The sequence below is a fragment of the Ammospiza caudacuta genome, chromosome 4, assembly GCF_027887145.1.
Source record: "Ammospiza caudacuta isolate bAmmCau1 chromosome 4, bAmmCau1.pri, whole genome shotgun sequence".
Lineage (NCBI taxonomy): Eukaryota > Metazoa > Chordata > Aves > Passeriformes > Passerellidae > Ammospiza > Ammospiza caudacuta.
Genome location: NC_080596.1, coordinates 10,891,969 through 10,915,261, shown reverse-complemented (window position 1 = coordinate 10,915,261; position 23,293 = coordinate 10,891,969).

Sequence of the window (23,293 nt, the reverse complement as noted above, 5' to 3'; positions counted from 1 at the left end):
ATTGTCTGTGGTCTGATCTTCACAAATCTCCCCTGTTCTCTTCGTGTATCTGGTTAGTTCTGTATGGGAATGCATTAATATATTAGTTGCTCTGTAAGTTCCTAACTTGCATGCCATGTGTTTATCCTGTTGGTGGTCCTAAGTTTGGAAATGCAGAAAGTTTTTTACTGCTTTGTGGCAGATGAAGATCATATCTTGTATCTATTGAAATTACTCCTCCTCCTCTTTTTGCACAGTTGTTCCTGCTTTAATTGGTTGAAGTACTGAATTAACACACTCTAACAATTTTTAAAATTTATTCCAGGTGAGATGTAAATGACATTTAATCTCTTTGAGACTGCATCTGTAGTGTATTAATAGATTGAATTCAGGATCCTGTAATTCAAAAAATTATTTATAAAGTACTTTAAGTTATCTTTATGGATTTCTGCTTCAGCATAAATAACCCTTGACACAGTGCTGAATGTCTGAGATTGGTGCTCAGAGAGAGGGCCATATTACATGTAAAGTGCCTAAAATAACTTGCTTTAAAAAATATATTGTATTGTATATTGCTAAGTACAGTCCTCTTATCTCTGGTTATTACTTTTAATGTAGGCTTCAGGTTGGGAAAGCAAATAAGAATCACCATACACTGTATTTCATGTTGAAATGTCATGTTCTACAGGCACTGGCTCTGTCTTAGGCTACCAGTGCAATGTGGCCTAACATCCTGGGGTTAAACTCTGCCCACTTGCAAAACTGTCCTGTATCATGCTGGCAAATGTATTATTGCAAAAAAATACATGAAGTGCAGTTTTCTCTGTGGTAATCTTAACATTTTGTGATCAATTTAGATGTGGGAAGCAGAAATCCCTGTGTTAAAGGAAATGAACTGGGATATGGGAATGTTTCTTGTGCCTCCCATCATGTAAAGGATGTGTTGTAGTTTTATTGGAACTGAGTGAAACAGCAGCTTTTCACAAGTGAACTGGATCTGAGTCTAAATGGACAGCTGTAGGAGAACTCACACGGCACCAGCAGGGCACAGCTGCACAGTTTGCTCTTTTGTCATAAAGATCAAAATGGCCAATCCTTAGTTTTAATGTGAATATTCCTGTATCTTCTTGTTGGCATAAAGTTCTTGTTAGTTTCAGAACCTCTCTCCATATTGGTGCTGCATATTAGAACTATGAATCCATCTGTTTCTTGCACCCACTTTCCCATATGAAGCATCTGGAACCAGATTTGGATTTGTTACATGGCAATTTCAGGGAGGGAGAAGAAGTCAGCCTTGGAAAAAGGGGAACCATAACTGGGGAAAGTGTAACTGAAAAATTCTAGCCAAAACATTTTAGCTCTAAAAAATGTGTTTGGAAGAAATCTTGTGTGACTGAGGATATGTTGACCTGAGTTCCAACCTTGCTCTGCAACTTTATATTTAGAAAATCACCAATTAAAATAAATAACAATAACAGTTGAAATTATTACCTAATTTGTAGATTTTTAGGTGTTCCAGATTGGGCTGATTGGTCCAGTTGTTCAGTGTTGCTTGCCATCGTTCTCACCCTAAATATGTACTTATTTATACATATAACAACTTTGCAACCCTAATTCCTGAGAGTTCACCAACTGTACATGTTCAATGGTTAAAAGTGCCTTGTTTATGGCACAGTTAATTAGCTGTGTTAATTTTCAGGATATTAGCCCCAGTGCTTGAGCTAGGAACACTCCGTTAATATCTCCTTTAATGTTATTGGGAAAATGAGCATAACTCCTGCTGTACACTATTAATAACACTCTTATGTAGTCTCTACAGAGGACTTTTGTTTTGACTCTCAGACATGGCTTTTCTGAAGAACTCTGCACCTCACATGTATTAATTATCTAGATGTTGAAGTGAGAAAATGTTCCTGCATTTTAACAAGAACCCTTTTTCCATAAAAAAAAAAATGTTGCTTGGTTAAACATCAGTAGTATGATCTTTCTGAAGATTTGGTTCAGAAAAACAAAAGAAAAAATAGCAGCTGTCATGGCAATAATAAGATTGACTTTTATAGTAAGGAAAAAACAGTTTCTGTGTCCACATTCTGTGGGCTGTGTTTTTCTTTTTCCTCTCTCAGTTATGACTCTCATGCTACATGCTGTAAGCAGTCCAACCTCACTAACAAACCACATTTTGGGATTGATCTAGGAGTTTCTTCTTCACTGTCATTTACAATAGGAACAGGGGAATAAAGCACACTAATCTCCAGATGAATTTGGCATCTCTTCCTCAGAAATCCTTTTATTTTCCTTTGGACCCCCTTAAAAGTCAAGTTTATACAATAATGAACTCCAGGAAGGAGCTGGAGCTCATTTACTATTTGAATAGTACAAAACCTTTCATAATAGGTTGACATTATTCAGTATACAGAGAAACAGAACTGGTATAAAACTGCCTTTTATTTTTTTTTTTTTCATAAATACTTCAGTTGTTTGTTACCATGAGAAGAAGAGATTAATTTACAAATTGTTCATCTTTCCTATTCACAATTCCAGCATTTTTATTCCACTTGTCTCTAGCTACTGTGTGCAATTACTGTGCAGGCTGCCAGGAAGAGAGACATAATGAAACAGAGTGTCCTTCAATTAACAGTGGCAGGTTGAATGGAAAGTATTACCAAGAAAACATTTCCCAGCCATCCTTCTGCAGGGCACAAGAGTGTGATTAGGGACTGACACATCCATTCTGCTTCCTGCTGCAAGGCCTGGTTATTTGAAACAACCTGCTTAGGGTGAGAAATAATCCTTTTCAAAATGTAGCCCACTTATGAAACGCAAAGCAGCCAGCCTGGAACTCCTGGATTTACCATGCCCTAATAACTGACACACAGCATATTATAATAAATTCTTACCAGACTATTGTCTTCTGCAGTTTGATTAAATAACTTACCCTTTGTTTAAAAAAAGACATCATTTCATAAAACAAGAAGATTCCATTTGTATTTTTCAAGAAACTGTAATAATCTGCAGTACAGAAGATTTACGTAATTTTCAGTAACAAAAGTAATCTGTACATAATGTTCTCTCTTTAAGAATCCTTGCATTAAAAAACCTAAATTATTGAAGATCCACAACAACCTCTAATTATTTTTTGGTTCTTTTGGATTAACTGTTAACTGGATTAACAGTTTGTTTGAATAACGCCCCAAATGTGTGGAAATGGCAACATTCCAGTTTCTTCACAACCATTCCTCAAATGCCTTTATTGTTCTATAACAAGCAGCTTACACAAGGGATACACCTTAGGTCTCTCTTAAGATGTTTGGTCCCTGATGAACAGCTATAGGTCCATTCCACTGTTCAACCTACCTAATTACCAGTCACACTGAAAAAAATTAAAACTACTAATGATTTATCAAATTGTTTTAGCAAAACCAAGGCAATGCAACAGCTTAAGTGCAAAGGTTTTCATTGTCCTTGAAACTGTTGTTTCTACTCTATTTCCTTTTTTTCAAAGAATATGGTATCTGCAAAGATGGCAGTTCAGGAAGATTCAGGAAGCAGTGAAACCTCACTTACTAAGAAGTCTCTGCTTTTCCATTAATAAATTGCATACTGTCTTCAGAAAAAAATCTGCTTGGATGTGTACACATCAGAGGATATGAGTAATGAAAAGCCAAGGACAGATGTGGTTGCTTCCCTGAGTGAAGAGAATGAGTCTAACACACTTACTGATGTTTTCTTTGTCTTTATCTCTTGAGAGCTGAATATTATTGTTCTCAAATCTGTGTTCCTCTCTTTGGTTATTGCAACAGTTATTGTTCAGCAACTGAACTGGGGATTGCTTATGTTGTGCATGGCTTTGGGGGTTTTACTTTGCTTTTGGAGACCCTTCCTGGATTTGATGCTAGTTTAAGGGAAATGCATGCAACAAATAATTTGTTAGAGATGAATCTGAAAACCAAAATATCTTATATAATCCTAAGTGCTAGAGCTGATATTTGGCTTCTACTGTTTAAGACCACATCTGGTCAAATGCATTGGAAAAAATTCTTGTAAAGCTAACTTTTATGATTTGTTCAGATTTATGTTCTGAAATAAATGGCTTAATTTTAGTCAGTTCCAGGCCTGTAGCAGTAATGTTTTCTTGAAAAAGGACCTGCTTAGTGTCCACTAATGAGGAGCAACAGGGGAAGAAATAAGTAAGAAACTTGTTGGGATTGGGGAGCAGAAACAAGTCATGGCACAAGAAGCTGAAGTCACAGGGCATCACAGACCGGATTGGATGAGCTCTAGGAAAGAGAAGAAAATGGAGACTTTACTGATAATTTAGTATTTATGGTACAGTAATAAAATGGAGCACAGAACCAAAGTGCTGGCAGTATATTTTGTAACCAAACCTGTTGTCTTGCCTGCTTATGGCTTTAGAGTAGTCCAAATTGTAATTGAATAGCTCAGGTAAATTAGAACATGGTCTTATATCTTCTTTAGACATTAATCTGAGTGCATTATCTTCAGTTTACCTTGGGCACTTCACAACTTTTTTTCTTACATTGATATTTTTCAGTAGATTGATTTATTAATTTGTGTTCCACTTATCTGCAGGTCCAATGACTTACCATTTCACAAGGAAAATAACACAAGTAGAATCTGGCTTTAGCAATCTACCAAAGTAGATGTGCTTCTAAAAGTTTTCACTGTTCATCTAATTCTGGACTGGAATCCATAGCAGCACGTGTGGTGTTCTGAAGGGTAGCTGCTTGAGGTTTTTGTTCTACTAAGTTGATTGCATTTTTTGACCTATAAATTCCACTAGTTGACTGAATAATTTTCTTTTACCCATCTTTCCCATAGATGTTCACAAATCTTCTGGTAGGACAGGGATATGTCAGGCACTTCACCCTTCACAGAGAGTTTAGAAAGTTCTCATGTATGATGGTTGTTTTAAATGTAAGAATTTGGAGGCACTGACTTGTCTTGATTATGGGATAGTTGCAGAAATTAGTTGCAAGCAAAGTATTTTATTCTGGTTTTGATAGCATGCTGAAACAGTATGCATGGTTACAAGAGTGATGCCTAAAGGCTCCGTGCAGTTTTTACTCCAGCTAGAATTGGTACATCCTCTGTTAAAGCTCTGGCTCCTGGCAATGTGGATTTTGTGAAAAGTGCCATTAGCAGCTGAAATCAGATATTAAAAATCCCTCACCTTCTTCTAAGCCTTTCCTCAAACTTTTACAAAGCCAGCTGTTGCAATAATGCGCACAGTTATTTCCCAGTTAAGTCCAGAACTCTCCACCTATGAATGTAGTTCACAGGAGTTGTTCTCCACCTATGAATGTATCAGGGAGGGCAAGTTAGGCTTCATTTTGCTCTTTGTACAAAACACTTATTGCATGGTGCTCCAGGACTCTGAAGGGCAGCCTTGGCAATAATTCCCTCTGTTTCATCTTTTCTGAACTCGAGAAATATGTAATACTTCCTTGTATGCCCTTCTCCAAAGATTTTTGTTGGTTAATAGCAGCTGAGGAACAAGAGGGTCTTCCCTCTTTGTAGTGGATTTCATGTCATTCACCATTTTCCATTGAATGTTTGTGTTTTCCCCATATCTTTAAACATGCAATTTCAGCTGAATATGCTTTACATAATTTATTAGCCTGATTCTTTGTTTAGCTGCCCTGTGGAAAAGGGTCAGCAAACACAATTGTAATGGCTCCTGAGGAATTTCTTTGACGATTGAATAGCTCCAGAGTGGCACAAACCATTCTTTCATCCCCTGAGTCCTCCTGCTCTGTGTGTTTCCAGTGTACAAGGAATACAGTTCCATTGCTTCTGGGATTCAGCTATTCTCTTTTCTGTATTCTGTAGCAGACTTCTGCTTTTAATTAAGCATTTGCAGCCTACACATAAGGAAGGATTAATTGACTGTCCTTCCCTCTCCATTTGCACTTCCTAAGGGATGTATATTCAGCTTGACCAGCTGACACTATGTTTTTTCAATTGAATTCTATGACAGAGACCAACAGGCAAAGTGTGGTTGTACCATAGAGTGGTAAAATTCAATTTCTGAGGAGATGAAGAAAAACAAAACAAGCAAGAAATATAGGCACGAATGGATTAATTAATGCATCTGATCAAATACTGAATATTTCCCAGAGAGTTATAACAAGGTGTAGCTGCATTCAATACATATATTAATAGCTTGTGTTATTTGGTTTAGGGACATCAAGATTTCACTGTAGGCAGTTTAGTGTGCAGCTGTGTTTTAAAATGTAAGTTATATGGTAAAATATATAAGGGTGAAGTATCATATGGAAAATATTAAAGGCCTTTATAGAAACATATGATGCTGTATCATTTAGAATAATTCTTTGAGCTAGTTATCTTGTGGAAAAAATTACTCATGCAAGTAAAAGAAATTAAAATGGAAAGGTTAGAATTGCTTCCTTAGACAAGAGGGGAAAAGCTGCCATAAAACTGTAAAAAAAAATGGTTTCAGAGAGAGTAGCGCAACAAGGGCACATTCATGACAATTCAAGGAAGCAAATTCAAAACTGATGAAAAGAAATAGCAACAGAATGTGTGGTTAGACTGGAAACTCCACCATAATAAGTCAAGGAAAGCAAGAATTGAGTGAGAGTCAAAAAAGGAATGGAATGTTTTATATAGATGAAAAATTAATTTTCTGAACTGGTTTTAGTAACTGCAAAAGTTCTGTTTGTTCTGTTCCATGTTCCAGAGATTATTTGCAATTTTGTATGAAAGAGTAAATGGATGGAAAGATCCTGGGAGCATGAACCTTGACCGGGACACGGCAGAGCCATCTGTATGCCCAGTTACTGTTTTTGCTTTTTGCCTGTCAACCTTCTGGACGTGTTCTTTACTAAACTGAGGTCCAGATTGAAAGGGTGCCTAGATGGCACTTTTTTCCCCTTATTAACTCCTAATTTAAATGTTTTGACACTTTGCTGGGCGATGGGAAGTGTAAGTTTGAATCTCCCCAGTCTAATGAGTGGATTTAAGAAAGGTTTCCCTATAGTTTTGGTAATTTCTCTAACTTCTTTTCTATTTCATAGTAGGCAGTAAGCATTCTTCTTCTCTAGAAAATATTTTAAATCTGTTGAATCCATCTTCAGCAGGAGTGGACTTCAGGTTTTGTGAATGAAAGCCCTCTCTTCTTTTGGTTCAAATATCTGAGACAAAGAAAGAAACAAGAGACAATGAATGAGAGACAAAGAAAGACATCAGAGGGTAAACATTTCCTAAGTTTAGATTCTGTCTTAGGGCATAGACAGAGGAGCAGATGCTGCAGATACCACCTGTGGGTGTCCAGAGCTGTTATCTGTTACCTGCCTGTCTCCTGGGCACACACTTATCCCATACAGACTTTACTCGGGATTTTGGACCAACCTGTTCTGTGAGGTGCTGGTGACTCTAAATGTTGGGACACAGATCTACTGGATTTTGGGTCCAATCCTCCATTTCAAAGTCACCTACTAAGTATATACTGCAAAAAAACTGAATGTAGCATTTTGTTCTTCATGTACTATGTCACTAAAACCACATAGAAAACCAAAGTCATAAATCAGTTGTTTCCTCTAAATCAAAATAAGGTGAAGTCCTTGGTATGGGATCCCATCCAACCTGCAACATACATACTGACCAGAGACTGTTGTACACCTAAGGATACAGTAGTAAGAGAAAAATTACACTAACATTTTTCAAATTAAAAATAAATAAAAATCCATAGTTCAACATTTTTTTAATTTCATGGTAATAAAAGTGATTATAGAGTTGAATGATTTCAATAGATGCTTACTTGTTAGGCTTTGTGCAGCCCAAACAAGGCAGCAATGAAAAGAATAGAATCTCAACTCACTGTAACTTATTGACTTTTCCAAGAATATTTATTATTTTAAAAAGCTAGCTTTAAACTATGAATATTATAGCTCCTAGATATTAAATGCCTTCAATCAAACACTTTGGTTTAAAACAGTGATGTCATTTATGTAATCACCTTCCTCCCTGAGCTGATTGTTTTCTCATGTAAGGAATATTAATTCCTTAATGGCTGGGAATTTGTACTTCAAGCACAAATAAAAATACTGGACAAAAATGAAAATACTGGAGAGAAAAAAAAGGGAACCAAACATCAAATTAATCAAAAAGCAATGTGAATAATATAAAAGCTCCATTTGGGAGTTTGCACGTTTCTGCAGCCTCAGGGCTGCAGTATACATTTCTGTCAATACTGTTAATGTGAAAAATAGAATTGACATAATGTAATTGGTACAGTAATGTAGCCCAGAGTTGTGTATGATCACTTAAGATATAGAATGGAAAGTTTAAGATATTTTATTTGGACAGTCCTGGTGTGTATGATACACCATTTTTTTCATACAGACTTGGGTGTGATCACCCAAACTTACCAGGATGATGTGAGCCTCTGTCTGGGAAGGAGCACATTGCAGGTTCATCAAGAGCAGAGTGTGTGACCAAACATTTGCAGTCAAATTTCAGGGATTCTAAATGTTCATCAGCTCAGCAGAAAACCAAGTAGGGAAAAAAAAGCCCATGCCAGAATTTTACTCTTTGGTACAGAATATGCATAAAGTAATGCTGTCTTTATGATGAGCTTATTATCCAGTTAATCTTAGATCTCTGTTTTTAACTTTAATGTTAGTGAAGAAAGTGGTGTGTTCACAGATGAGAAATGTTGAGCAAAATTTTTTTTAAATTTTATTTTAATTTAATCATCTGACTAACAACCCTCCTTTTTTTCATATCCCCTAAAATAACAAATGTTCTTCACTTTGCTCCTGTATTCCTGTAGGTATTTCTTCATCTGGTTGGTTTTGGAGGTTTTCTTTGTTTGTTCTGTTTGGTTGTTGGTTTTTTGGAGGGTTGACTTTTTATTGTTCTTGTTTCCTTTTAACTAGCACTTTATATCACCATATAGAATGTGGTATAAAACTTGGCACAAAAACAATGTAGAGAAAACAATCTCTTTTCAAAAAGAGGTATTTAGCAAATTATTCTTATTGGTTTTGCATTTTTTAAGCAACCAGTTGCAACTGGCACCTAAACAGCAAGACTTGGAGCTTGCAAAACTCAAAGTGTAAACTCTGCATCTCAATTGGTGCTCATCTCTCACTCTTCTCATTTATTTTTAATCCTACTTCATACTGTGGATTAGGAGGTGTAGTTTACCACTTCAATGACATGATTCCCAGTCTTTCCTTCTTCAAATAGTCTCTCAGCACCAAAAGAACTGGTGGTGAGCTGTATTGTCTTTATCATTCAAAGTGTCTTCCTTTGTCTGCCTTAGGTCCCTTATAACACATTTAATTTGTTTTGCACCTCCATCTCCACTCCTTCATTAGTCTTTTTAAAAGTTGGCTCTGCCCCAAATAGATTTACTGTTCCAGGAAAGGAAAAGAAGAAACCCCCATTTTTTTCCACTGGGGTTGTCTTTTTCTCCCATAAGAGTGAAAAATAATAACATCATATTTCTGAAGTTTTGTATTTTTAGGGGAGTTTTTGAAAAGTACAGAACTTTTTCTTTCAGAGTCTCTTTTTCCTAAAATTTATCCCCTGCCATTACTGAAGCACTCCAGAGATATTAAGAATACATGGGTGTAGTCATACTTTTTGACAATTACACTGACAATATTGAGTACCCATGTAATTCTTAGCTGGCAAAAAGAGGCATATGTGCTACTCCATTTTTTTCATGGTATCACATCTATTCACCTCCTTAGAATTATCTACATACCGCTATTTTTGGTCCAGTTCTGTTCCACTAATTGCAATCATTACTTGGCCAGCTGTAGAGGGATTAGGGAGCCAGTTAAGAATGTTTGTCAGCTATGTTTTATTTTTGTCTATAGGAAGCACATGTGTCATTCAGCATTGTCAATACATTACTCATATTATTTAAAAACGGCAGGCTCGTTATATTTACAATAGATTGTAAATACTGGAAATATGTTTTTAATACACAACAGTAATATATTACATTAGAAATTCATATTTCTTTCCAATGCATCCTTGAGGAGCTGAATGGACACTCCATACATCAGGATTCATCTCCATCCACATTCCAGTGTCCCAGGCAGGCATATGTGCCTGATTTGGCTGTTTCCTGTGATGCTGAAGCTGAGTGAGGTGCACATGTATCCAGCTGGATGTCACACTGGCATGAACACAGGTGTGTGCCTACAGGCATGTATCACTTTCTACTTGGATGGATGTTGTGCACTCTACCTTAAAAACATTCTTTGTGTATTTTTCTCCATGCAGACAGTCTGGTTTTTCTTCCTTCCATAGTTTTCTTTGCTTAAAGCGTATAAAAACCACTCCCTGTTCCATAAGGAAGAAGCTGGAAAGGCATAATAGTTCACCTTATCCTAAGTCTTTCAAGAGTTTCATCAGGAGAAGGGTGGTCCATTTGTTGTAAAAAATATGCAAATGTTGCCTTTTTTTCCAGTTTTCAGTCTATTTAAGTGCAAGGCATGGATTTTTATGCATTTTTTCCTTGGTTTGCAATTGCTGAGAGAACGTTTCTAGCAAAAGATTTGGGCTTATAAGTCGTTTTCAAATAATTTATTTAAATTGTCTTTCACTATTCATTATTTATGAATTGGTGTTAATTCATGTCCACATGGGTAAAGCTTTCAAAAGCGTTGGGAGGGAAATCAACGGCATTTCTCAAGGGTGTGCAACCATTTTTGGGCTGAACTTTCTCACATATGGGTATTTATGATTTTGGTAACTTTGCAGAATCTGTGTGTATCTAGTGTGTTCTGGTTGACTTCAAGGAGTTATAAGACTTAAATTTTTTAAAAATCTCTTTTGATTGTGTTTCTGATGCTGCTGACCAGGGCTTAACCACATTCCCTGCAGAATACCTTGTAGAAGTCAGTTGTTAAGATGGAAATAACTTGTGACAATGGGCTAAGAAAGCCAAGGCTTTTTTGCTTCCTATCTGCAGGCAGGAGTTTTGAAGTAGTGGAAAATTAATAAAGGCAGAACAAAGAAGCCAGATGTTGTAAGAGGGACTAGAGGAGATTCAAAAAATACTTGCAGCAGAATGAGAGAAGATTTAGGCATGCTTACAGGATGGGAGGTGGTTTTGTTGACCAAGGTCAAAGACAGTGAGCTACAGTGGGCTGAACTCTCTCATTTTGAGAACTAATTCTAAATATTTGGGGTGGTTTCACATCATTGGTGAACTTTCTCAAACATAGTGAGTTAAGAAAAATGGTGTTTTAATCATGTGTGGAGCCAGTTGGGATATCTGTTTGGATATCTGACTGTCTGTGTGTGCTGTGCCCTCCAAAAAAGTAAGTGGAACAGAGGAGAATAACTCAGATTCTTCCTCAGGCACAGAGTTATAGAAAAGCATTCACTTAAATTATGAAGTTGCCTCAAGGACGTTCCTCAGGAGAGAATCTATGCCCCAGAAATATTTATCATTTCATAAGTACCAGAGTTTGGTGAGCTGTGTGCATCATGGTGACCGACCTAACGCCACAGAGGTTGTAGCATTGTCAGTTCTACATCACCTTTATCCAAAAACATTTAAACACAGCAAGGGACCAGCACAGTATGACTGAGATCTTCCACCTCTAGCCCAAGTTGACAACAAGCCTAGAGCTATGGAAAATACTCTTTTTAAACTATTGTCTGCTTGAGCCAGACAATTTAAGCTGTTTCATCCCTGAATAGAGTATAAATTTTATATAATTCTTTAGGGAAGACAATGCAGTTTTGGAACTGTAAGCCAATAACATCTATTATAGGTGCCATGGATCTTGAAAGACCTTTTACTCTGACATATTAAACTATTACTGTCAAAGTAATCCATGTCTATTGGCTAAACCTTTTCATTAGGTGAAAAGCATTTGCTTGTATAATTAACTTGTGCCCGAGTAATTTGTTTTTCTCAAAATTACCAAAATAAGATAGCTTTGGGAATGTCTGAGATTAACCCAGTAAAGGTTTGTGAATGAACAGCAGCTGAGAGACTGATAAATGAAGATAAAAAGACCAATGCAATGGCATGACTTCCATCTTTCAGGCATAATCTCTGGTGTATTTAGCAAGTAAATAAATCTGGACTAAATCATTCCCTGATAAAGCAGTAGTTTCTCTGGGACTCCTGTGTATTTATACAGATTGTAACATGAAAAGAATTTTTGCCAGCTGATGTTAATGTATTGAATTGTGGGAATTAATTAATGTCTTGAAGTCTGTGAATGCTGCACTTTTTTACAGGTGTTTTAAGTAAATGATTTGTTTTCTCATGCACCTTGCAAAAGATGGAAATGCTTCTTTCAGGTATTTATTTTGGCTTTGATATGAAAAGGAAGAGTTTTCAAACAACTATTCATCTTTTTATGTAATTTGCTCTATTTACCATGTGATATATTTCTTTAGTGTCAGGATATTGTTTATTATAATCTGAACTGTTTAATACTCTAACCACTTCAAAAAACCTGTCTCTTTAAAGAAACTTGGAAAAAATAACTGAGTTTGACAATAATAATTTGAAATCTCCTTTTTCCTACAAAAGTAATTTCTTGATGTAGAGAACAACTTTTCCCTTAACTGCTCCTGTTATATCACCTTTTTCTTTCCTAAAAAGCAGTGCATTTCTATTTTTTATGACCAACAGTGCTGAACGCAAGGGTGAATGCACAGTAGAAACAGGTGAATCCATTTAAACAGCTGGGAAAGCCAGATTTCTTAGAAAAACATTATTTCTTTCCTCCCTTTTAAGCAAGTCTTGAATAGTCTGGGTGTTTTTAAAACATCAGGGGACTTTGCATCCTTAAGAAGAACTTTAAATCCATATAATTTGTCTATTTTATTGTTATTTGCTAGTAGTATCAGCTTTCCAGAGACCAAACTCTCACTTTTTGGACTCCTGTCCTTTCCAGGCCCCTGGTAACACACTGCCTACTGTACTTTGTATCATGGGGTCAGATGCAGAATGTTTCCACAACATGCCATAAAGTTGTGAATTGTTTAAAGTACTAACTGCTAATAATCTCTTATGAATGGTGTGAGGAGAAACCCCAAGGTTAGTATTTTGTGCTTTTCCAAAATTGTTACAAGCAAGAGGGCTGCAGTTCAAACAGCGCTCAGTAGACTTGGAACGTAACCTCGAGATGTTTCAAAGCAGATTCTGTTGCTTATTCAGAAAAATTGCTCTTTTAAACATACAGTTATTGTCTTGGTTTTTTTTCTCTAGGGAGCTAGACAACAAACTGAGAATAGAGACTGAGTCTGTGATACACAAGGATTTTGTGTTTAGAAATTACTGTGGAGCTAGGGAGAGGGTCCCTGAGTCTTTCTCTGCAGCATTCAGCAACCACCACATCTTCCAGCTTCCTCTGGAGTGTTGAGCTGTGAGAAGCACAGAAATCATTTAGGCTCCAGCTCCTTTCAAATACTCATCTTCTGACTGTAGAGTTCCTCATGTAGCAAAGTTGAAAAAAAAAAAAACAAAACTGTGAAACTTGGCGGTGAGGGATAGGGACACCATATTCTTAAAGCAGTAAAAACAGAAATGTGAAACATTTACACAATGAACATAAACAGTAGCAATTGTATTAATAAGAATAAAATATGTAAGGAATTGTAAAGTTTTGCTTTGTGACATGGGATAAAGGCAGCAACAGCACTGTGTGAGCTCAGGATTTACCAGCGTAGCAGTCTGAGATGTATCTCAAATTGTTGCCTGGCTTGTTGGTTGGGAATAACACTCTGCTCCTGACTCTGCAGCTGTAAGAACAGATGGCTTGTACATGGAATAGAGTCTGATCTCCAATGCAGTATGAATTTCCTCTCAGCCCATTTCATCTAGGCCTTTGGGTCCCCAGCCATGCACAAGGAAGGTAACCTTGACTCTGAGTGTCATGTCACTCTTAACCACAGCTCTGAGTGACAAGGGGGAACTTGTTCTAGAAGGAAAGGACTGTGTACACTGAGCTCCAGCCAATCTCCTAAGCCATTCAATCACTAATAGCATTAATGAAAGACTCCTGGAAATTATTGCTAATTTTGGGAAGCTAATAGGAGATAGAGCTGCTCACATGTGACTTTATAAAATGAACAATGTTAGAGGACTTCTTTCCTGTTAACCCCATCTTGTCTGCAGTTAATTGCATTTATAAACTTGTGGACTACTATCCCAGCAATGGAAAATCACATCTACCTTTCCTGTTGGTCTAATGACAGATATACCAGTTTATGCTTTTTAAAGAATCCATCACTATGATAGTGTTGTGTTAACAATATTATTTTAGTGTGTATTTATTAACCAGTAATACAAGACATAAGCTCACAGCAGAACTGTTATTATGTTTTACTGAGGATAACAGAATCTCCTAGATAGGAGAAATTTATGGCAATGGTTTCATAATTTTTTGTTTATACTAAAACTGGTGTATGTGGAATACAGAAAATCTCTTTCCTTCTGTTCCATGAAAAATAATTAATATTATAAGAAAATCTGCTGCTTAGAGCTTGTAATAAGTACATTTATTTTCCTATCTTACTTGATAATTCTTGGATCAATGAAATGATGGTGAAATCATATTTCTCACTCTTTTCCTACTAGCCAAGAATTTGGGAAAAATGTTTCCTAAAAATACCAGCCTACTTTTAAAAATACTTTTATGTGAAGTGTTGATCTCTTGGTTTGGGGTCTGTAACGGATAGGTTCTATATTGAACTGACGACTTCAACTGATCCTTGCTAGAAAATTCTGGAAAGAAACTGACTTAAGTCAGTGCCCTCAACTCGTATAAAAATGGTATGAATTCAGATACACTCTCTGTATTTTTGTTTATATTCACCTTTAAATCATGTTTGAATATGTGATAAAAGAAAGGAAATGAGAGGAGAAGAGGGAAACAAACCATCACTTCTCTAATTCTCTCATGAGTCTTAGGTAAAAGTGAAAAGGAAAGATATTCATAACAGAGAATCTGATTAAAAGGTCTGGTTTAGATTGCAGTGTAAGCAGGAAATGATGAATCTTGGCAGAGTCTCAACTGTGAAACAAAGCAGTGAAGAAAGCTGATGCTGATGCTTTGGATAGACAGGAGAAAAAGAGGACTCAGAAAATAGGAAATTACAGACATATTTCATTTTGGCAGAGCTAGAGAAATTGGTTATTATTACCACCATTGTATGAACAGTTACTTATTATCTGTCCTGAAGAAAAACAGGGGCAGGTTAATTCTCTAACCAATAGTCTGAAAATAAAACCAGTGACTTGGGGATTGAGTGCTAGCATAAAATATAGCCAGGCTGCTTTTTCTCTTTCTGGAGAAACATAATTTTGAGAGGAAAATCATGGACTTTAATTAGCAGTAGAAAATTCAGCATGGGCATTGGGGTCACAATAGAGAAGTTCAGCAGCTGATATGCCTAATCCTAGTCAATCCTCATCCTTAACATCAAAGTGACAGTCAGCGAAATATATGCTTTTAAATTTATTAATTGTTAATTATTTTTTTCTCTCTCTGCTTTTAAGAAAAAAAAGAGGTAGTATGCTGATTAAATAGTATTCCAGTAGAGTAAGGAAATTCTAGACTTTCTCAAAAGAGAGAAAAATCAGTGACTCCCTATGTCTTCAGGCCAGCTCCACTGCTTGCTGGAATCCAAAGGAAGAACTGCAAATGGTTGAAAATGACAGTTGTAATGCTCTAAGAGTATTTCTGTTCTTTTGTTATCACACAGGAAGATTTGAACTGTTTATATCAAAATTACCTGATGAAAAATGTTGGGAACCTGGTTTTAAAACAGCAAACTCCTTGCCCAATGATCTGATGGAAAATGAGGTACACTTGAAATTCACCTGAAAATACAACTATAAAATATTTATTCCTCATCTTGATGTTTCCTACTGATAAGGGCTCTCTTTGTTTCTGAATGTAATCTTCTCTGAAGTTCTTTTAATATTTACTGAATGAATGTGGCTTAGTAATATTGGTCATTTACACCATTTGGGCAGCAATTTTGGTGCTCTTTGACATATTTGAACTAAAATTGCCTTACTTTATGTAGGAGAGAGTATTTTCAGCAAAACACTTTATGTCCAGGAGCTATGATTTCCTTCCCGCTTGCCAGAGATGACATTTGTTGACATCTTCACTTTGTGGAAACCACAATCTTTCATCTTTCTGTGAAATATGAGGATGAATGGTTCTACTGCATTGTGCAGCAGTGCTGGATTGGGATAAATCTCTGAAATGTATGGAACTCCCGTTTCCATTTTCCTGATGAACTGTGTTTTTGACTTTATATTAGCAGTGTATTAAATAACTCCTGCAGTCTTGGAAAATGCAGGTATAATAAGCAAGATTTCAAAGGAATTATAAATGTGACAGAAAGCAGTATTGTTCCTGACTGCCATGTAGGAATTTTCCTAGTAATCCATAAGCATTGTGTGTGTGTGCACTGGAAAAGAAGCTTAAAATATGTGCTGGACATTTTAAAGCAGAGAAATTGGGATTTTTGATGCATGTGGAATGATGTCGGTTAAGTCCCATGTTCATCAGTAATCTCTCAAATATTAAATACTAATCTGTTACCCTAGGTGCAAGGTGCCCTGTAGACCTGCAGAACAGGCCTGAGCTGTACTTCCTGGAGCATCTTCAGTTGTGTCAGCACCACAAACGGCCAAAATATTTTCAGCAACAGAGTTTTCAATTTTTCATCTCTCCTTGTTTATACTTGATGGAGAATTTCCTGTTGAAAACTGAGAAAATTTCTGCTTATGTATTGGCCTTTTCTTCCATCTCTGCGCTGGCCAGTGGGACTCCCCTAAAGGGAAAAGTTACCTCTGTCTAGTCCAAAGAGCTCTTTGTGGCTGACCAACCACCTTTTATATCTCTCTCAGTCCCCACCCAACGTTCATACACATCAGGGATGTTTCTTGTAGTTGCAAAATAAGTCTGGTAAGATTTAATGAGGTATTAAACTTTTTTCTTCTTCTGAAATGTTTCTGCCTATTTCTGAGCAGATAATATACAGAGAATCCATTTGCTAGAACTTGGGGAGTTTATAATCCTTGGGAAGTTTTCTGCTCTGGTTGGTTGAAATCTTTGGATTGGTGCAATCATAACAGGAGTTTTAGAGGGCCTACCCTTGAACGTGGTGAAACTTGGGAGCAATTGATCATTGTATTCCCACTATTAATGATGTTGTCTTGAGCTCTGTTACAACAGTATCTGACTGGCTCTTTAAAAAAAAGGTCTCAAATTCAAATGAAACCATGCCAGCTCTTTATGAGTCTCTCTGAGGGTTTATGGCTTTATGTAGAACCCTTAAACTATGTGTTTGAGAAGCAGCTGCATTTGCCACACTTAGAAATCATTGCTAATAATTTCCCTACTTATACCAAGCTAAAATAAAACACCTCTGGTTCTCCCTCTGAAACTTTCCACTCCGGATAAGGCCAATGAGTATTTTTGGAAATGTTTCTTAGAAAGGTTGGTATAATTAGGCTTGCCTTCTTTTTCCCTGTCTATTTATATGGCAAAAGACACTTTTTTTTTGCACTGATCCGAAAGGGCAATATTCCATCTGGCCTCAGACTCAGCATTCACCCCTTTCCTCAGTCTAGGCTTGGGAAACTGTCTCGTAATGTATGTGAAAATTTAACCTAATTAATCTCTCTGCTTATAAATAGCTACTTTTAAATACTGGTTTGTAGTGCATGTACTTGCATAGGCAGTTGCCTGCTTAAGAAACAGATTCATTACCAACCCTCCTTTTACAAACTCCTATTGTTTGTGATAATGTTATATATTATTGATATAAATGGCTGATGGCAGATCTCTCTTTCCCCCAAAACTGGGTGAAAAAAATAGAGAAATTGATGATCAGACATTGTTTACTCTTAGTGCTCTTGGTCTTCTGCATGCCTGGCAGTATTCTGTGCTCTGTACATTTTTGCTCAGCATTTGTAATTTGCACTGTTCTATCAAACTCCATCTTTTTCTTCCACAAAGCTTTTTGATAGGAGAGACTAAATTATTGGAATAGTGAGCAATATAGTGTTACAAAAATGTTGCTGAAATGGTGGATTGGAGCTTGATAGAAGTCAGTGCATTTCACATGTAGCTTTGATTACTCTGGACAATCAATTGTTTTCTCCATACCCAGACAAAGAAAAGGAAAGCTAATGAGAAAAGTCGAGGCAGAACAGTAGAGGAAATAATAATGAAGTAGTAAAGGACTCTGAACCAAACCTAAAAGTCGCCTAAACTCAAGGTTCTAGGCAAAAGGATATCTTGAAATGGTATTTTGGGTAGTAAACAAGAAATACTTCCCATATTTCAGTTTTCCTGGAAAAATTTATGGAAAGAGGCAGCTGACCATATTTTGGATCCAAGTAACTGCTTTTCCACGCATGTTTAATCCCAGCAATTTGGAATAATTGCACTTGGTAGGAGATGCAAGGGAAATCCAGACCTTTGATTTGATGCCTTCATATCAGTAGAAGTTTCTAATGTTGCACAGGTCTGAGTAGTTTGGATAAGGGGTCTAATTTGTGACATCTGAGATTGAATCCCATATTTTTGGCAGACGTTGGAAAATTCTCCAACTAAAAACCTAGGTGTATTTGATCTGCCCCAAGCAATGCAGAGCCACATCAGACTCTAATTTTTCTGTCCCTTTCTGCAACTGTAAGAATTTCTCACTGTCATTTTCTCCCCCTTTTTATCTGCTCCATTTCCTCCTCTCCTCCCTTTCCCTAGCTTCTCATTCTTGCACTGCTCAGGCTCACCAGGATGCACTGCAATGTGAGCAGGAGGTGTGAGGCTGACCAGTTCAGCAGCAGTGGAGAGTAGAAACAGCTGGCAGGACTTGATAGATCTGTTGCCTTCTCTTTGCAGAATGAAGCATTACTATAATGAATAGTGCAAGTATTTGGGTTTGTTTTACTGAAATCTCACTGCCTCTGCTGAGCAGTAGGTTCTTAAAAAGCTGAATTCCACTATTATTCCAGGTCTGTCTTTACTTATCTTATATGGCAACATTTCCTTCTTACACATTACTATTACCTGGTTTATGCAGAGAGAGAATTAATAATACCGTGGCTTACCTGTATTCTTTGAAGTGGCATAACTAAAAAGAAAATAATTAAACAACCAATGACTGATTTTTGTTAGCATTTAGGATTGAAGTCATGCTCAAGATCTGTAAATTTTACTGAGCTAAGTCTCTTTGACTTATTTACCTTTGTAGTTGTGGCTTTGTTCTCTTCTTTGGTGAGCTATTTTCCACGTTGTGCACTTCCTAGTCTTGGCACATGCTTCCATTTGGAGAAGATTCTCTCTGTTATGATTACAGCAGCTGCACTGCAGATACCTGTTTGTCCTGGCCAAAGCAAAATCACCAGTCATGAGTGAGCAGCTTCAGTTCTGGTTGTTTTATGGACAACATGAAAATCTTTCACATTCATTGGTCATACAAATGATTGATAGACCTCATTATTTTAAAAGAACTATTGTACTGTAATGTTTCCAGATGTTTTCCAATAGAAGCTGTGTTATTACTATAGGGAAGTATCAATCAGTAAATAACCCATGTCACTCGTTGCCCTTCTATGCAATCACAGGGTTCTGATCTTGTGGTTTGGCTTCATTTACAAAGGACTCATCAATTCAAATGGATTATTGTTCTGTGTGTTGCACTGCAGAGGGACAGCCTGAGTGCAGGATATGATCAACCTACTATGAACTAAGTGCAATCAACTGTGATCAATACTCAAGTGTAAAGTCAACAAGCAAAGCTGAAATGCTGCAAAAATATTATTTTAAATGAACTGGTAGAGGAATTTGGCCATCTGTTATTCAACCTTTGCTCCACTGTTGTGCTAGAAGGCACTCTGCTCTTCTTTTCATGAAATGACTGTGATGCTTGCAACTAGAAAATGTGAATTTGTTTGCAGCAGTCTGTCTTATTTACAAACACTGCCTTCAAAACTATGACAGTAATTGTAATGTATGAGCCAGACATTTTCTGATGTCAGTCAGGAAAAGGCATAGATGCTTTGATTCTCACTGTCAGAACTAGAGGCTTGGAGGGGTTTTACTCTCTGGCCCTCCCAAATTAATACAGACTTCAAAGTTGCAATTAACTGAAATAAAATTAATAATGGAAATTTTTTTCAAGAGCATGTGAAAATCTGTAAAACTTAACCTGTAAGCACTGTAATATCAAACCTAAATGAGTTTGTCCAAATTTGTTGAAAACAAGGATTAGGAACCCTTGCAATTTCGATGCTAAATTTTATGACTTTTAGTAATACTGGTTCTTAACCCTCAGTCTTTAGAGCTTTTTTTTAAAAAAAACACAAGTCAAGATATGTTGAAGGAAAGGTTCTGTCTCTGGCACAAATGAAAATTGGTATTTGCAGTTTCTAGTTATCTTGAGGTTCAGATCTGAAGAAGAAGAAAAGAAATTAAATGGGCTATGGTAAAAAAATCAGATTCATTTTAGCAGTCACACCATTCAGAAGGACCTGGCCCAAGAATTTGCAGCACTTGGAATGTTCTGCTCATAGAAATTGCTTGCAGGAGGGAGATCTGCAAGGCCTCACAAAAGGTTACTTATGGAGCTGTTCCCAGGTTTCCTCTGTTCTGATGGTTCTGTGCCAGTTCCAATAGTTCCCACCCTCTACAAGCAGCAGTGAGGCTGAGCAACCATTGCTGGTAATATCTGTATTTTCTGTCATGGGCTTTGCAGTCTTCATTCACCACCTGACTGTGTTGGTGATTTCAGAATTCAGTTACCCTCCCTTAGAAGGAGAGAGGATAGAGGGTAAAACAAGGGTGTCCATTCAGTGGCTCTTGATTCATCATGTAAGAAGCAAATATTGATTTGTCATGAGGCAAAGTGCCTTGATGGAAACTTTGGATGTGTTCTGCATCTGGATTGTGGGTTGCAGTGCTTTAGCACCAATGCATCCCTAATGGAGAAGGACCTCCCCTCAAAAAATAGTATTTGATAACTAATAATACCTGTTGTAAAAGAGATTTTTTAAATGTACAGATTTTAGTGTTGCTACTGAGGTCTCTAAACCAAGGAATCTATTGCTGCAATTGCTGACTTAGTGCTGGTACCAGTTGCAGGTTCCTGCATGTGCTAAGTCCCCATGAATGATGTTCCTTTGATTCACTCAGTGACAAAATGATTCTTCTGTATTGTCTGTCCTTGACCAATCTTTGTCAGCCTGTCCTTGCACTTGCGTATCAAATTCAGCATTTTTTACACAATGTTTTCACAGAGGTATGTGAAATTTTGTTGCATGCTGGGGATGGTGAGTTTATGTGTGAGTACGTGGTTATTTAGACTATATAAAATATTAATGTGTGAAATTTGAGATCTTCTTCATTGCTTTTTACTATTTACCTGGAAGGGGCTCAACTTGTGTGTAGGGAAATGACTGGGAGAAGAGCAATGAAGCTCACAACATACAGAACTGAAATTGATGAGGTGATCTTACCTGTAAGATGTCTGTCTGCATCATAAAAATATCTGGAATGCTTGTTTTTCTGGATATGACTAACTTTAAGAAAATTGAAAAATGTTATGAAGGCTGAACTCCATAAGAAGAATTTTTATTAACAGTAATCCCTGAACAAATATTTGTATATGGACACAAACTACTTGAAACTCCATATAAACATTCCTTTTCATTAGACTTTTCCTTTCCATATTTCCTTTGAACTTTCTTAATAAGTTTAGAATTTTGTTTCCTCTGAGCCAACTGGGGCCAAATGCTGATTTCATTTACACTGCTTTACTAATATTACTTTCAAAAGACTGATGCCTTGCGTTTCTTTTGCAACAAGCATTTTCCTATGGTGCTTCACTACTTCCAAAGTGGCTGAATACACACAAACCAGCAGCCCAATTAACTATTCAAATATGCCAAAACCTGATGTTTTAGCTTCACAAAAAAAGTCTGGGATATTTCTCAGAAAAAACATTGATTTTCAAGGTGCTTTTCTTTTACCTAAGCTGCTTTGTATTTCTGCAAGGAATCTCTTTGCTCAAGCCTTGCAGTGAGTTATCAGACTTCATTTGCCTCTTGGGAAGGCTTTTTCTGTTTTTTGAATATGCTCCATGATTCTTTTTTTGAAAAGCAAAGAATTTTAACTGTCCTGCCACTGGAACCTCTATGGTTCTGTCCCTGGTTTTCTATATTAACTTTTGTATTCCCATCGTGTCACAATCTCTTTGGTCCTTGACAGTGGCGATATCTTTTCTTTCGGGCATGCTGACCTCTCTCGTTCCCTTTGAAGCACTTAAGATCACATCCAAGAGCTGCATTCCAGCTGTGGCGCCTTCTGAGGTACTGAATATATTAAGATAAAAAGAAATAAGCTCAGCTATATTAATAAGAAGCTGAAATGTTTATGCAGGCATGAGCTTTGAGAAATTAGATACTCAAAAATAAGACTTTAATAGGAAGGATGAAGTAACTAAACTGGAAGTATGAAGAGAGATTCTCCTTTATCAACATGTTCTGGTCCAGTCAGTACTCATAAAACATTTATTACTACTGTAACTATTTAATACCTAAGTGAAAAATACTTTTCTTAGAGAGCATAACATGAAAAATTTGCAAATTCTCTAGAAGTCCTTTGACTTGTTTTTAAGTTTAGTGAGGCAGTAGTAACTAGCCTCTGTTTTCATATATCTATGTTTCATAAGAATAGATAACCCATGTGGGCATAATTTACATAATCATAAAACAAATTTAAGAGGATTTCTTTTTCCAATTTGAGCATTGCAAAGTCTGTACTCTGCTCAGAATCATATCTGACTTCAAAGCTGATAGGTGTAGGAGATCAAGAAGAAATAAAAATGAGGAATGGTTAAACAAGATGGCAAATCCAATTTTAGGGTCCCCAGTATAGGCTCAAATATGTTGTTGGTAGGCATTATAATGGATCAAACTGACCCAGAATAGTTCTACTCGTTGAAATGTGCTTGGAGAGGGTAACTTTGCCCTGGTGGGTTTAATTTCCGGGCAGCATAGGAGAGATCACAGGTTCTTTGGGCCTGTTATTGCTGACTTGTGTGTTCAAAGAGCTCAGGACTGAAAACTGCCTGTGGCTCCATTTTTTTTCTGTGACATCCTGGATGGCTAACAGGAGGCTCACACACTTCCTCCAGACCATGGTAGCACTGAGAACCCTTTTCCTCAAAACTGCATACAAAGCAGGGATTTCTTTCTCCAGCACAGATAAACTCATTAAACAATGAGAGATGCTGCTGTGCCAGGACTGGCTGC